This window comes from Petaurus breviceps, unplaced genomic scaffold (genome assembly GCF_028583685.1).
Source record: "Petaurus breviceps papuanus isolate PSGF00001 unplaced genomic scaffold, PetGlider_PUasm1.0 346723, whole genome shotgun sequence".
In the NCBI taxonomy this organism is placed as follows: domain Eukaryota; kingdom Metazoa; phylum Chordata; class Mammalia; order Diprotodontia; family Petauridae; genus Petaurus; species Petaurus breviceps.
In genome coordinates, this window is record NW_027186156.1 from 5,125 (window position 1) to 22,181 (window position 17,057).

General features: G+C 39.7%; 1 long non-coding RNA gene across 1 annotated transcript; it reads right to left on the bottom strand.

The window, feature by feature from the left end:
• Positions 1-13,083: 13,083 nt before the first annotated feature.
• LOC138167990 (uncharacterized) lies at positions 13,084-16,803 on the bottom strand. The gene is made up of 3 exons (XR_011170011.1): positions 16,563-16,803; positions 15,083-15,182; positions 13,084-13,803 (listed from the first exon to the last, which is right to left on the bottom strand). It is a non-coding gene; the product is annotated as an uncharacterized lncRNA (long non-coding RNA).
• Between the last annotated feature and the right edge of the window lie 254 nt (positions 16,804-17,057).

Genomic DNA, 17,057 nt, shown 5'->3' on the forward strand with positions numbered 1-17,057 from the left:
AAAAACAAACAACAACAACAAATATATATATATATAATATATATATGTTATATTATATAATATATATATGTTATATTATATATATATAAAGTAAATTAAATACAAAATAGTTTGAAAGGGAGGGCACCTACATATAGGGGGAATAAGAAAAGCCTTCATGGAAAAGATGGTGGCTAAGCTACAGGGTAAAAGGAAGAAAAGACGCGATGAGGGCAATGCAAGGAAAGAGTTTATTCCAAGAAAGGAGGTCAGCCAGTGCAAAGACACTGAAATGGAAGGTGCAGTATCATTTGTGAAAAGCAGAGAGAAGGTCACTTTGGCTGTGTCTCAGAGTATGAGAGAGTAATGTTCCCTGAAGCTGGAAAGATAAGCTGCTGACAAGTTCTATAGGACTTTAAAAGCTAACCTGAGGATTTTATATTTGATCCTAAAGGCAATAATAGGAAGCCATTGTGGTTAATTGAGTAGGGAAGGAACAAGGTCAGAACTGTGCTTTACTAACTTTGGCAGTAGTGTGTTGGATGGACTGGAGTGGAGAGAGACTTAAGGCAAGAAGACCAATTAGGAAATTGCTGCAATAATCTAGGTGAGAAGCAATAAAAGCCTGAACCAAGATGGTAGCTGTGTGAGTGGAATGAAGGGGCTAGATGTAAGGGATGCAGCGAAGGTACTGACAGCAAGATTTGGCCATTGATTGGATATGGGGAATAAGGGAGAGCGAAGAGTCCATTCTAAGATGACATCAAGATTATTAACCTAGAAGACTATCAGGATGGTGATGCCTTCAGGAAAAATAAGGAAGTTTGTTAGAGCTGAGGGTTTAGGGAGAAAGATAATGAGTTTAGTTTTGGGACAAGTTAAGTTTAAAATGTCTCCATTTGCAGGGAGGCCAGGTGGCACAGTGAGTAAGAGCGTCGGCCCCGTAGTCAGAAGACCTGAGATCAGTTCCAGCCTCAGATACTTAGCACCCACACAAAATAACTGGCTGTGTAACCTTGAGCAAGTTACTTAACCCCAATTGCTTTAAAAAAAAAAAAAGAAAAGAAAAGACATCTCCATTTGCAAAAGTGGTAGCTTGTAAATGAAAGCACATTTATCAGAGAGAGCAAGATGAGAGTACAAAGTAATTAAGTGATGACATTTTCATTTAGAAATTTTTTTCAAGCCTGGTTCTTAAACATCTTTGGGAGGAGGACCAGGAAGCCACTTCAAAACCAACTCACTACTCCAGTGCTTCTCCATAGTACATCCCAACTTTGCATGCTCAAAGGAGTCACCAATGCCTGTTCAGTGATGGTCATCATATTCTACTGTCAGGCAAGCAGTGTCTGACATAAGCAAATAGGTCATAAACAACAAGGGGAATGGTGTGGAGTGGGAAAGTAATGGAGCAAGAGGGGTAACTGACTTAACAGATTCAGGAATAAGGAATGAATGAATGGTGATTCCTTCCCTTCACCTTCTTCAGGGTCAAGCAACTGACTACTGATCACTTGCTTCTCCTTTAATTTGACTTTTTTTTCCTCTGCCCTAGAGAGGATGGGAGCATTCTATTTTATAGGGGAAAAAAATGTTCCCTAATGGAAGACTGAATTATACCAGTAGAAAAATGCTTTAAGCTGTAATTGTAAATCACTCTGCCTCCAACTGTGAAACTGACTGATACTGTTAAAGCCCCTGAGAGCCTTTGGTGACTCTTTCAGAGAAGACAAAAATATGTGTGTGTGTGTGTGTGTGTGTGTGTGTTTTAGAAGAGGTAAAGAAGGAGGGAGGGTTTTTTTGAAAAAAAAAATAGCTTTGTTTTTTCCTTGAATTCTTTCTAAAAGCTGCTAAAAGGAAGAAAGATTCAGCCAAAGAGGAAAAATACTCAAGTACCTTTGGTACAGTAGAAAAAGAATCAAAGGTCAGGGAATAGGACTAAGTAATCAAAGAACCAGGAAGTCTGGGGTCTATATACTTGACTCATTGGATTACAGGATACACAAAACACACTATAAAACCTTAGTCAGCTTCACTCCAGTGAAACTGGGACCCAGGGTCCAGAGCTAGTTCCCCATTATAAAATTTTGGACACTTGGAAATAAAGGAATGAAAGTTCCTTGAGGGTTTGATTTTGGCCTTGTATCTCCAAGGCCTAACACAATAACTCTTTCTGAGGGGATGGACAAGTGAGAAGGAGATTTGGAACCAAATCTATGATTCGATTAATACAGGGAACAGTTGAGCAGGCTCTGTCTATAAATACAGATTGACACCTACCTACTCTACAATTTAGTCTTAGAGAGTTGCCTAAAATGATCAGAAGCTAAACGACTTGCTCAGTACTCAACAGAGAGTCAGCCTACATCAGAGGTAGCATTAGAACTGAGATCTTTCTCATCCCAGAGGGTTCCCTAACCACTTCTCCAAACTGCTTCCTCTTGTATATAGTCAGAGCTTTAAAATGCTTGTTGAAGCCAATTGAACCATAATTGGCTAACAATCAAGTCCCTGATTATGTGCTTTAAAATCTCCCAGAAGATGTCCATCAATTTGGAGAATGACTAAACAAGCTATGGTATGGGATTATGACAGACTATTATTCTGCTATAAGAAATGACAAGCAGGATGATCTCAGAAAAACCTGGGAAGATTTATATGAACTGATGTAAAGAGAAGTGAACAGAAACAGGAAAATGTTGTACTTAGTAACAGCAATATTGTACAATGAAGAACCATGAATGACTTAGCTGTTCTCAGCAATACAATGATCCAAGATAATCCCAAAGGACTAATGATGAAGCAAATTATCCATCTCCAGATAAAAAATTAATATTATTTGAATACAGATTTGAAGCATGCTTTTTTTCACTTTCATTCTTTTTCTTTTGTTCAAGTCTTTTTTTTCTTTTTGGAGGGCAATTGGGGTTAAGTGACCTACCCAAGGTCACATGGCTAGTTTTTGTGTTAAGTGTCTGAGGCCACATTTGAACTCGGGTCCTCCTGACTACAGGGCCTTATTCACTGCACCACCTAGCCGCCCCCTTGTTCAAGTCTTCTTGTACAAAATGACTAGTAGGGAAATGTTTTACATGATTGTACATGTATAACCTATATCTGACTTCTTACCATCTCAGGGAGGGGGAAAGGGAAGGAGGGATCAAATTTGGAACTCAAAACTTTAAAAAAAAAACCCAAATGTTAAAAATATATATTTTGATATGTAATTGAGAGAAAAAATAAAATGTATTTTTTTAAAAACTTTCCCAAAAGAAAAGTGCTCTACCAATATGAAGGATGATTGTGATCTTCCAGGGGTGGCATCAAGTTTTTTCCTGAAAAAGGTTTGCAAACACACTGACTGGAGAAAATAAACACATACACACCAGACTGCTGATTTGTTCTCCTAGATTAAGCAAATTGTTAGAATTACTGGAGAGAAAAAAGTCTACGATTTGATTAATGATAAAGAGAAATGACTTACACAAGAAGAGACAGAGGAGACATCACAGTGATGCAGTAACTGTAAACAGGACTGAAGTATACCACTTCATCATAGAAGGGAAATCCCAGTGAAGTTTGAGGACTGTCACCATCTGTTCCCTAGAACATGCATCAATTTAATTTTTTCCACATGTTATGAATTTTTTTTTATTTCACAAACATCAATTAATGTTTTTTCTTTTCTAACTAAAGGAATTTCATTGCAAATATGCCTAGAGGTTGAATAAAAACTATTTTCCTCTAGTTCTAACCATCTCTCCTTCAACACATCTCCAAATCATTGGTTTTTGCCAGGTGAAAAGTCAGCCTTTTTGAGACAGCTAGGTAGCCCTGTGGATAGAGAGCTGGGCCCAGAATCAGGTAGACCTGGGTTTAGATCTGGCCTCAGATACTTCCTGGTTGTAGGAACCTAGGCAAATCTGACTCAGTTTCCTCAATTGTAAGAGCGGCATAATAAAAGCACATACTTCCCAGAACTATTGTGAGAATCCAATGAGATATTTTTTTTCTAAGGGCTTAGCACAGTGCCTGGCATATAGTAGGTAAGCTTATTCTCTCCCTTTTTTCCTAATGACAATTCCTGGAATTAAAAAATAAAAAAGTGGGGTGGCTTGGTGGCACAGTGAATAGAGCACCGGCCCTGGAGTCAGGAGGACCTGAGTTCAAATATGGCTTCAGACACAACACACAAAACTAGCCGTGTGACCTTGGGCAAGTCACTTAACCCAAATTGCCCTACTTTCCCCCCTGCAAAAAGCAAAAATAAAAGAAGAAGACAGCCAGAGATGCTTCAGCAAAATACGACAAGAAGTGAATGTCTAAGACAGCAAAACTGGATGTGCCCTCACGATCATTTAGTTGAAGGGTTCTGAGCTTTTTGATGTCATGGACCCCTTTGGTGGTCATCATGGTGACCTCTTCTCAGAATACGATTTTGATGCCCACAGTCCTAAATAAGGGAAATGCTCTCATTCCTCTCCAGGTTATACTCTAGATGGACTTTCTTTACCATACCCTGATTCTTCATCCTGAAACCTCACTGCTATCTCTGGAATTCATACTTTGGAAGTATACTGCCACCCAAGCCTCCTCCCTCTAATTGGGTGGCTCTTCCAAGAACTAGTAGAAGTTTGTTCTGGTTTTAAATTCTGGCTTGGCAAGCTAACTGTGGGTTATATAGGTTTAGTCAGTCATTCAACAAGCACCTACTATGTGCTAGGCACTGTGCTAAGCACCAGGGATACAAAAAAAGTCAAAAGACAGTCCCAGCTCTCAAGGAGCTCAGTCTAATGGCAAATTTAGGCAATACATGTACCTCCAGAAGCCAATTAGTCCAACCCACCATTTTATGAGGAAACTAAGGCACAAGAAAGCTAAATAAATAACTTGTCCAAGTCACATACAGAGGTAGTAAAGAGATATTTATATCTAGGATTTCTAACTCTAGAGATAGTATTCTTTTTTTTTTTTTTTTTAAGCAATCGGGGTTAAGTAACTTGCTCAAGGTTACACAGCCAGTTATTTCTGGGTGTGGTGCTGAGTGTCTGAGCCCGGGATTCGATCTCCAGGTCGTCCCAACACTGGAACCGGTACTCTTACTCTCTGAGCCACCTGGCTGCCCCTAAGCAATTGGGGTTAAGTAACTTGCTCAAGGTTACACGGCCAGGTGTTTCTGGGTAGGTGCTAAGTGTCTGAGCCCAGGATTCGATCTCCAGGTCGTTCTGACACTGGAGCCGGTGCTCTTACTCGCTGTGCCACCTGGCCGCCCCTAGAGATAGTATTCTTACCACTATGCTACACACTACCATTTCCATTTTATGGATTGAATAAATAAATGCCACAAAAAAAATCTTCTTCCATCAAACAAAAAAATGGATGGTATGGGCAAACATAGCTAAGCTGAGCACACTTTGAACACAGAGACTTAGGAGCAAAGGGGCAAATGGATACATCCAAGAAAAAATGGAAGAACGTATAGTAAACTACAAACTTTTGGCTATAAAAATAGTAAAATTGGGGCCTTCATCAATTCTCTCCCAGAGGGTTTGGTTATTTAAGCACAAAAAAGACCTAATCAGAAGATGTTCTCTCCCATAAGTCACTCTCCTAGAAGAGCCCCAAGATAGAGTTATAACAAGATTCCAGGATATTCACGTTAGATTGCTAGGGATAGAAGTGTCAGATAGCCACACCTCTGTCAATTAAACAGATATGTTTGCCAACAGTCAGGGATGAGATCCACAGAGCAAAAAAGAGTCAAAACAAGTTGTTCACTAATAATATTGTTTTTTATCATTATTAATGATAATCGTTTCTTGAAGGCAGGAATCTGTCATTCATCTTTGTATTCCTAGAAAAGCATCTTGCACATAGTATTTTGGTACCTTACTGGATTAATTTTCTGGAATCAGAAAGACCTGGGTTCAAATCCAGCCTTGAATTTGGGATGGAAAGCAGGTATTGAAGCACATTGCTAGAGGGAGTTTTCTCACAGGGAATCCATAATCAATCAATAAACAAACATCTATTAATCACTTACTATGTGCTAAGTAGGATACAGAGAAAAAGTGAAAACCTTTCCTAACAGACAACATGAACATATAAATCCCAAGTGTAATCCCTCCCACCCCCCAAAAAAGACCCATGATTCCAATGATGGATGTTTTAGAGTTTCACTGGTAACTCCTTCTGCAAATGCAGATAATTCCAATATAACAACTGCTAACATTTGTATAGTGTTTACTATGTGCCAGAAAGTGCTTTACAATTATGATGTTGTTTGATCTTCCCCACAATCCTGGGAGGTGGGTGCTATTATTATCCTCATTTTACAGATGAGGAAGTTGAGGCAAACAATGGTTTAAGTGACTTCTCAGAGTCACAAAGCTACTAAGTGTCTGAGGCTAGATTTGAATTCAAGTCTTCCTGAGTCCTGGTCCAGAGTTCTATGGTTTGTCCAGATTTTCCCTTAGATTGCTCCACTGGGGATCTATGCAATGCTCTAAAAGGCCTTACTCTTGTTTTCTTAGTACCTAGGGAATGGTTATGTACCATCTGACTTGGCTGCCTGATGTGTCACATTTTTGCTAGAAAGCAAGCCTAGCTCCTTTTCCTACTGTACCTGTCCTTGAAAATGCAGACATTCAAGAAATATTTATTGAATACATGGCAATCACACCTTATACTTAGATCATGTTTTGTCCTTTCCAAAGCATTGACATATCCATTATCTTATTTGATCCCTGCAGGGTAGCAAGGGAAGGATCTTTTCTTTATTTATTTTTAAGGGAGAAGAAAGGGAGGCAGGAAAGCGACTTGCCCAAGGTCCTGAAGGGAATTATCGATAAAGCCAGTAGTATATGCCAAGTTATTGTACAATGGAAAGAAAATTGGACCTGGAATCAAAGGACTTGTATTTTAATACTCTCTCTGCTACTTATTAGCCATGTGACCTTTGGCAAATCTCTTTAACTTCTCTGAGTCTCAGTTTCCTCATCTATAAAATTGAGGAGGTTTGTTTAGATGGCCCTTAAATTCCCTTCCAGCATTGAATCAATAATCCTAAGAGTCTAATTCCAATGTTCTCCCTACTTCCATGGCCATATTAAAATGAGCCAATATTGACAAACTAACTAAAATACTATCCAGAGAAAATAAATACCAGTGGACCACCAGTGACCCTTTTCAGAATTCTAAAGAGTTTTGCCATAACATCACAAAGGCCTTTCAAGACCCAGCCCTGTTAATGAATACTCCCCACCCCTTCCTCTGCACCTTCTTCACCTCAGTACACATCAACTTAGAGGCATAAAAGACTCACTGATAGCCTGGAAAAAGAGTTTGCTGCTCCCTCTACAATAACATTTAGCTGGCTTTTCTCCCAAAGTCTGCTTCTGAGGCTTTACAAGGTCTGAATGAAAAGTGGAATGGGTGTGGGTGAAGGGAAAAGGAAAAGGAAAAAGAGGTGTGGAGACTGACAACATGGGAATGAGAAGTCCATAGTGGCAGGCTGCATCTGGGAGAAGCCTTATGTCAATCTTCACTTTGTTTCTCATGAAAATTGAGGCTATGGAAGAAGAAAACGTAGGCTTATTAGGCATGGGCTTGGTGAAATTTTTATGTTAAACATAATTGTTGAAGGTTAGAGAAGAGCAGCTCTCAGCTCATTGACACCTAATCATATTCAGTCCTAAATAAATCACTGTAGTCTAGGAGATGGAGACCACCCCTTCTATTTGTATTCTTTTCATTTACTTTGGCAAGTGTCCCCTTTGGCTAGTCTATCTGTTCTAAAGATGGTGCCTCATACTTGTCTATCTGAATAACCAATCAGGGAGCCAAGGCAGCCAAGGGAAACTTCCAGCCTGGGGGTCAAATCAGGCCCTCAGCTTAATTCATCTGGCCCTTGGGCTGCTGCTGCTGCTTGTTACTGTTTCCCCTTAGAGAACAATAACCAGGTTGGAAAGTTGTTCAGGTAATTCCACTCAGGCGAGACGAACTGTGAAAAATGGTCATTAAATTAATCATTTCCAAGAGCATCAGATAACAAATATTTCTCTGAAATTTACATCCTAAATGAACAAGATGTGATTTCCTACTGAAACTCAACCTTTCTCCTTTCTGTCTCCTCGTTTTTTATACTCCATCTTTTCCTCTTCCTCCCCCTCTATTTCTTTCTCTCTCTTCTGCTCCATTTCTTCTTCTATGCCTTCCCTTCCTCTTCCTCCCCTTTTCTTCTTTCTCCTCCTTCTCCTCTTCTACTAGCCCTCTTCCTTATTTCCTTCTCTCCTGTTCCTCTTCCTATATCTATCCTTTTGCCTCAATTTTTCCTAGGGCTCTCCCTCCTTCTCTCTCTCTCTCTCTCTGTTTCTCTCTCTCTCTCTCTCTCCCTCCCCCCTACCTTTCTTTTATTCTTCCTCTTTTTGAACTTTTTTTAGCCATCAAATGGCTCTGAAATACATGGTCTACTCATTGAATGAACATCTATATTCTTTTTTTCTGAATTGAGAAAAAAGGTAAAAAAAATGTAAATATTCTCTAAAATGATGAAGAATATGAATTAAAGTTTCTTTTAGTATCTGGGTCTTCATTTTTTTCTGTAAGCAGTGGTCTTTGACAGAAAAAAAATGGTTATTCGGGGGTAAAATAAGAAGATGGGGGCTGGGACAGAAATTACAAGGAAAAAGACATACCAGTTCCCAGAGTTTTGGTGGACATATCAAGCTTTTTCATTCTCCATTACTAAGAAAAAATGAATAAACCCAGACTAGACTTCATTATGTAGTCCTGCATCACCCATCACTCATATCATAATGTCCCAGGCTACAATGACTGTACTCAACTAAAACCATAGCTTGATTCAAAAGGGGAAATCCGAAGTCATCACTTTGGCACTACTTCCCCACTAAGGGAACAACCTAAAATTGTAAAATTCCAGGTGAAATTTTCATGTTCATTGAAAATGGTTTTCTTTTCATTTTTAAAAAGAACTGTTGTTTTTAAGGAAGTCTTTTGGCTTTAATATTTGAGAAATGTCAACTAGTGCTGAAAGCTGGGTTATTCCCCCACAAATTCCCCCACAAATAGGCAAAGGGCACTCACAATCCCATAAGACATTAGATAAAAGATCCCACGTATTGAAACTGAGCACTGAGCCTTTCTCCTGGAAATGCGAAAAAAGAAAGAAAGAAAAGGCACCCATAATAACTGGTTCTTCCCTCTCATTGCCCACCCCAGTAATCCTCATTGCTGAGGAAATACTTAATACCCTCTCAGGTTGTTCAGAACTGCAGACAAGATATCTGGAACAAAAGAATCAATGGGGCTAAGAGGGCATGGGCTAAGTGCAGCATCACAAAATGCTAGACCTGAGGCAGCTAAGGTAGCACAGTGGATAGAGCACCAGCCCTGGAGTTAAAAAGACTTGAGTTCAGAAGCAGTTTCAGATACTTACTAGCTGTGTGACCCTGGATAAGTCATTAAACTATGACTGCCCCTCCCCCCCCCAAAAAAAGTTGGACCTAGAAGAGACCTTTTATGGACCCTCAGATGGGCAATAGGGACTGGACCTGTGATTTCATTGGCATACGGAGCTCCCAGTGTGGAATTTCTTCTCCCAGTGTAGGTTGGACCTTCTGTGCAACTTAAAAAGCTCTGTCTAGAGTTCTGAAAGAATTAAATGACTTACCTAGGGCACACATCGAGTAAGTATCAGAGGCAGGATTTGAACTCATCTGGTTCCAGTTCCAAGGCTAGCTCTGAATCCACCCAAGATACCTCTCTAGCAGATGCTTAACTTCTCACAATATTGTTTTTATTTTATGTGGAGAGGAGAGAGGGGCAAGAAGAGAAAGATCGAGGGGGACAGGAAAATCCACGAAGGCTGATCAGGAACTATAAGGGCCAGGGAATAGCCTCCAAGGCAGGGTTTCTGGGAATTTCTCTGGACAGATTTGGGGGAGGGGGAGCGGAATCTGTGAACTTGGATGGGATAACAATTACACCTTTCTTTTTTCTAAACTACAACCGAAATTTAGCATTTCTTTCCATTATGAATGTAGGCAACAAAATATTTAGCGAATCTTTAGGTTTTACCAGATGACCAATGGAGTCCATCACGCACATACATACATATGTACATACACACACACACACACACTCGATAAAAAACCCATGCTCTAGAGTATCTATATGTCAAAGATGATAAAGAAGAAATAGAGAGAAAAACAACATTTGTGTTTGTAGGAGATGAAGTCAGAAGGTAGGTATCTGGGGTCCCCCCCCAAAAAAAGAGTACTTGAACTCCTCCGGGGGGGGTCAAAGGAAGGCAAGAACTAAAAGGTTAAATACCCTGGACTAACTAGAAGAAATGTAAGCACAAGGGTTAGGGCTTGGTGGTACAGTCTATGGGAAAAAAATGTAAACAGTGGGAAATTTAGTGCCTGAAAAGGATTCTTAAGGGCTTTAAATATGGATAGCTTATAACTAACATAAAGTTTACAATGTACAAGGTACTGTGCTAAGTACTTGACAATTAACAATCCTGGGAGGTAGGTGTTATTATTATCCCTATTTTACAGATGAGGAAACTGAGGTAAAGGGAGGTGAAGTGACTTGTCCAGGGTCACACAGCTAGTAAGTATCTGAGGTCAGTTTTGAACTCAGCCCTTCCCAACTCTAGGCCCAGCACCTCTATACTCTGCATCACCTAGCTGCCCCTAGGCAGCTAATGTAACTAATGTGAAACCATACTTGTAATATGCCTTAACTATAGATACTGAAAATTCTCCCCTATCCTGAGAAAGTCTTTGTGTAAGTTCCTTGTAAACAGGGACTTAATTTTGTTTTGGTTTTGCATTTCCAGTATCTAGCACAGTGCCTTGCACATAGGAGATATTTAACAAATGTTTATTGAAAATCACTAGTATTAATTAGATTGGATTAAACAGAGCCAGTTGTATTGGAAGTTGGATTTTAGGGTACCCAAATGGAAGGGAAATTTTGGAGCAGAAGCTAGGACTTTGAAGTATAGTAGTCTTTGATGGAGATTTTTTTCCCCTTTAGGTGATGTCAGTGAATGGTGAAGTACAGATAACCCCAAAAGTCGAAATGATGTACCAAGCATGACATCGCCAGGAGAACAGTTAATAAAGATGGAGTAGATAATAACAATAGATCACATTTGTATAGTGCATTAAGGTGTGAGGAACACTTTCTATACTCTGGCTCATTGGAACGGGGTAGGTATTATCTCCATTTTGCTAACAAAGAAAACTGAGGCTTGGAGAAGAACAGTTTGAACTGGCTACATCTCCCCTAGGCATCTCAAACTCAACATGTCCCAAACAGAGCTCAGCCCAGATATTTTAGACTATGTGTTCCACATTCAGCTGGAATTCAACATGTCAAAAAGAGAACTTACTAACTTTCCCTCCCAAAGCCACTTCTCTTCTAATAACCCTTATTTCTATTGAAATAGGGCTCCATTATCTTTCTAGTCATCCAGGTTAGCAACCTCAGTATCACTCTTAACTCCTCACTCACACTTACCCCATTTATCCAATTAGTGACAAGGAGCTTGTCTTTTCTGCATCTAAAATCTCTATCCCATATATCCCCTTTTCTTGATTCATATGGCCACCACCTACTTCAGATGATCTTCCACTCTCATGTGGGCTCTCATAATAGGGCCCTACTTAGTATCCCTATCTCAAAACCTTCCCTTCTGCAATCCATTATCTACCTGGTATCCAAAATGATTTTCCTAAATGAAGGTCTTACTATATCACTATCTACTTAACCAACTCAGTGACTTCCTATCTCCTCTAGGACTTGGGCATTTAAAGTTCTTTACAACCTGGCCTTATCTACTTTTCCAGGCTTCTTGTACGTTACACCCCTCTACACACTCTGCCATCCTTCCTTTGCTGGCCATATTCTTATTCCTCACTGTAGCAGTAACCACACTGGCATACCCAGGATGGCTGCTAACATAGGTTCTTAGATCTGCTTTACTAGGAAAGATAGCTGTTTAGGGGATCAGCAATCTTTTTTTAATTACATTCATTACTTCAGGGGAAAAATTAGCACCCTGAACTTCAGAGAAAATTCAAACAAAGAAAATAGAGAAAATACAAGCAGAGAAATAAAGACGAACAGACAGGGCTTCTAACTGTCTGAGAAATTAGCACAGCTCAACAGACAGATCCAACTGTCTGACCAAGGCAAATACATACATAGTTACCAGAGAGAGAAGCACCAACATCTGGATTTTTCAAAGCTGGGGGGTTCCTTAATGGCTACCCAGAGTCTCATCTGGTCAAATCACAAGGACATTCTTCCAGTGAATGAGCCCCAAAGCAAAATGCTAACCTCAGAGTATATATACCCTTGTGACTCAGTGCCTAATTAGAAATTAACAAAAGGTGTGAAAGCCTTCCTACCAGCAAGCCTCCCCTAAGCAAGCTTCCCTTAATGGGCTCCACATGAGGCCTATTAATGGGTGGGGAAGATCTTATATCCCATTAATATTACTTTCACATACAATATCCCATCTCCAAACTCCAGGCCTTTGGTTTGGTTGTCCTTTATACTGTCATTCATTTCTACCTTCTGGATTTCCTGTTTCCCTCTGAGACTTTGGTCAAAAGCCTTTTTTTGGATTAGGTCTCTCTTGGTCCCCCCAGTTGCTAATGCCTTCCCCTCTAAGGTTTTATTGTGCTGGTGTTGCTGTGTGTGTTTTGAATATGTGTGTAGTGCATGCTGTTTCTACTAGAAAAGAAGTTCCTTGAGGGCAAGGACTCTTTTCCTTTATCTTTTTATCTCCAGCACTTAGAATAGTGCCTGCCAACACAGCAAATGCTTAATTAATTTTTGTTGACTGATTAATTGAGCTTATGTATTTGTATTTTTAAGAATTCTCATTTCAGCACTCTAGAATTAACAATCAAGGAAACATTGTCTCCCTCACAGAAGGTGAGACCCCCAAAACAAACTTTGCTTACTTAACAATTTTGGTGAAGGTCAGAGACTAATTTTTTTTTTCCTGTTCTTAGCTGTCATCCCTCCAACCTCATTCTAAATATTGTTTTGCTTTCAACATTGTGCTTCTGAGAAAATGAATTTTATTTTCTACCATCTTCCAATAAGTCTTCTCATCAGGTATTACTAGTTGGATAGAAACCAAAGGAGAGTCCTCCCTCTAGCAAAACAATTGAAACTTCATTCCTTTCAGATTAAATTTAAATGAGTTAATCAGACAACTTTCCATGGCATTGAATACTGGCCTGAACTAAAAGTGTTCACTAAAAGCCATGCAAATTATCTCTAGCCCACAAGAAATCACACTGTAGGCAGGTAAAAGGCCTAAATAAAAATAGGACCCCTGGCTCATGTGACAGCACAAGTCCTTTTTGTCCTTAAGCATCTCATAGCACTGGAAAGCATGGGGAGAATTGGTGACACCAAAAAGGTCTGAGGGAAAAGAGATTTAGTCCTTTAAATACATTTATGGACCTTGAGTACATTTTTCCATAATGCTTATAGATCTAGAGCTGGAAGACACATAGACACCTCTCTAGATATAGGGTCATGGATTTTGGAGTTGGAAGGGACCTCGGACCCTTGGCCAGACCCATCCTTTTGAAGATGAAGAAAATGAGTTCCAGAAAAGTTAAATGAATCGCCCAAGATGAGACAGGAACAAAATAACAGAGCCGGGATTCAAACCCAGATCCTCTGACTTCAAATTCACTCTGTCCACTGCCTTATGTCACTGTTTTGTTGCTGCAGCTTTGGACCAACAACATCCATATTTAAAATCTGTGGAAAAACAAGAAGGGGGGAGGCGGGAATTGGTTTTCTCACAGGAAATTCATTCATTTGTGGATTTGGATAAACTTGAGAAAGTCTAATAGAGGTCACTGTCATTACTCTGTGGGCCCCTCCACCACACCAAGTCAGTCAGCTGAGCTCTCCCTCAGTGGGCACGGCCTCTTTTTGTCCCTTTGACAAAATTTCCTCCGGCATGAACAGAGCACAAACCTTAAACACACATCGCTCTAAGGACCAGATTACATAATGTCTCCATCACCCCCCTCATGACAGCTACAATTATGAGTCAATCCCTGGTTTAAATATAAAACAGGAACCTTCGTCTTTTCCCCCTCTGACTATGTGGCAGGCTGGGAAGAGGTCTCCGGGACTGTCAGTTTGAAGATCTGAGCTGCTCCCATAGTCACTGATTTAGCATGAGACCAAAGGATGGTGTAATTAAATGAAGCAAAGTGTTGCTCAGGGCCCAGATCTTCTTTATTTAACTATTGCCTACATAGTAAACAGAAATAACTCTCTTGCTGTCTCTGCCTTTCCATCTCTCTCTTTGTTTCTCTACCTTCATCTCTCTCTGTTGTTCATCATTGTCTCTCTGTCACTGTCTCTGTCTGTCTGTCTCTCTCCTTTTCTGTCTCTTTCTTTGTTCTCTATGTGTCTCTTTCTGTCTTCTCCCTACCTCCATTATCCTTTCCATATAATTTATGTCTTCTGATCCTTCAAATCCAATCTAATAAAATTCCCATTGCCCAGAGATGATCCTTTGATGAACATGTGACTATAAATTGCAGTATACCCTTGTATTCCCTTCTTTGTAGCTCCCCCCGAGCCTTTCAGTTCATGAGGCCTTGAGTTGCTCAGACAGCCTCACATGATCAGCAGCTCCATAAAGCCCCACCTAGCTGCCCATACTGCTCTTTGAGTAAACACTGGCCACCCCAGTACTTAGAAGCCCAGTGCTTGAGTAAATAACATTGCCTTCTGATGTTCAGGGAGCCCAAGACAAGCTGAATAAGACACCCCCTCCCCTTCATTGCGCAAAGGGCATGGCAAATAAAAAACTTGACCTAGATCTCTAGAGAGCCTTGGCATAGAAACCAATGGGCCAAGGGCCAGCTGGTAAATAAAGGGGAGGTCTTGTCTTGATTTTTCTGGCATCTAGACAAATCACCAATAGAGAAAAAGACTAGGGAGTTGGGTAAGTGAACCTGATTCACATCTTTCAAAAATGGAAAATCAATACAACATTAAATAATAAAAGAGATTTTACCTTAGTTGATGATATTGATTTCATATGTCTCTTGGTTGTTGTCCATACTGTAGAAGCCACTGGTATTTACTTGTATTTAAGATGTCTACTGGCTAGAACCCTGGAGTGAGAGTCAAGAGAAAGAAGTAGCTGTTACTGGAAAGATCACTAGACTAGAGGAGAGACCTAGGTTCTAGTCAACTTACTAGCTGTTTGACCTTGGATGAGTTGCTTAACTTCTCTGAGACAGTGTCTTTATCTTTAAAATGAGGGGTCATGTTAGATGATCTTTATAATTATATATTTTTTATAATATTAATACATTGTATTATCCTACCCTAATCTTTGCTCTATAATTGCCATACTATGCCCCAATATGTCAATTACTTCTCTGAGATGATTTTTCCATCTGTAAAGTGGAAATACTTATATTTGCTTTGTCCCTCCCAATCCCTACACACAATTTCTAGGAAAGGTATGATTGCAAAATATCACATGAGAAGAATTTTGAGTTGTTTTTGAAAGATGCCATAAATATCGGGCATTTTAATGTCCCTTCAAGAAAAAATGAATATATATATATATATATATATATATCTCCACATGTAAATACAGAAAAATTAGAAAGCATTTTTATATTGTGATTGAATGAATGAAAAAATATTTATGTGCCAAGCTCTGTATTAAGAACTGTTTGCAAATTTATATATGTATTTATTTGTGTATATTTATATAAATACAACAAATAGTCCCTGCTTTTAAAATGCTCACAGCTGAGGAAAATAATATGTGTAAAAGGACAGATGGAAAGGTCCAGGAGCCTTCAGAGTTCATTGCCTTGTGGGACCTTAAAGCCTAGAAGGGACCTGCCAGGCACCATTAGGAAGAGAGTAGGCTTAAGAGTCAAAGGGCAGTTAAAATTCTGAGTTCCCTCAGGGAAGGGTGGAGATATGGGAGATGTATGATGGGCTTCTGGCCATCGAGGGAGGAAGGGAAGAGCACATTGGCAGGAACGTTGACACAGGGGAAGGGGGTCAGTAGAGAGAAGACATCCTGCTTAGCACCAGCTCCAGGTAGGGGTTACCTGGCTATCAGAATGGGATATAATGAAGAGGTGCCACCATTCAGACATTTGCTAGCGCTTTCTTTCTGTTGAAAGCAGAATACCTAATTACTTACTGACTAGTCTTAATATTTTTGTCCTTCAAAAAGATGAGGGAAACAACAGGGAGATATCATACAAAGAATTCTTGACTTCAAAAAAAGAATCACAAATGATTCATTTAATAAGTATTTGTTAGCTGCCTACTACTTACAAGGTATGGTACCAATTACTAAGGATACAAAGACAAAACAAAAATAATTCCTGCCCTCAAGCAGGTTATACTTAACTGAGGAAATATACCATTTACATAGATAAATTAAGTGCCAGATAATTTAAGGAGGGAAAGAATGCTAATAACTGTGGGGCTCAAGAAAGGCTTCCCATTGAAAGTAGCACCTGTTGCTGAGACTTGAAAGGAATTGTCATCCAAGAGGTAGAGGAGAGCAGGACAGTCCAGGTCTACAGGATGGCATGTGTCAAGTTCCAGGAAGAGAAAGGAGACCAGTTTGGCTGTAACACAGTGTGTGAAAAGGAGTAATGTGAGAAAAATCTGAAAAGGTAAACCGTCCAGTGGCGAAGGGCTTTAAATGTCCAGTTGTAGAGTCTGTATTTTACCCTAGAAGCAATTGGGAAACACAAGAGATTCTTAAGCATGGGAGTAATATGGGTCTTGAGAGATATAAGAAAGTTATTTTGGCAGTTCTAGGTAGGATGAATTAGGGAAGGAGAAACTGAAAACATGGAGACCGATTGGGAAGCTAACACTTCAAGCTTTCACTTCCAAGTGAAAACCAATGATGGTGGTGGCTATATGAGGGAAGAAAAGGGGACAGATATGAAAAATGTCATGAAGGCAAAATCAAGAGTATCTGTCAACTGAATGGATATGTG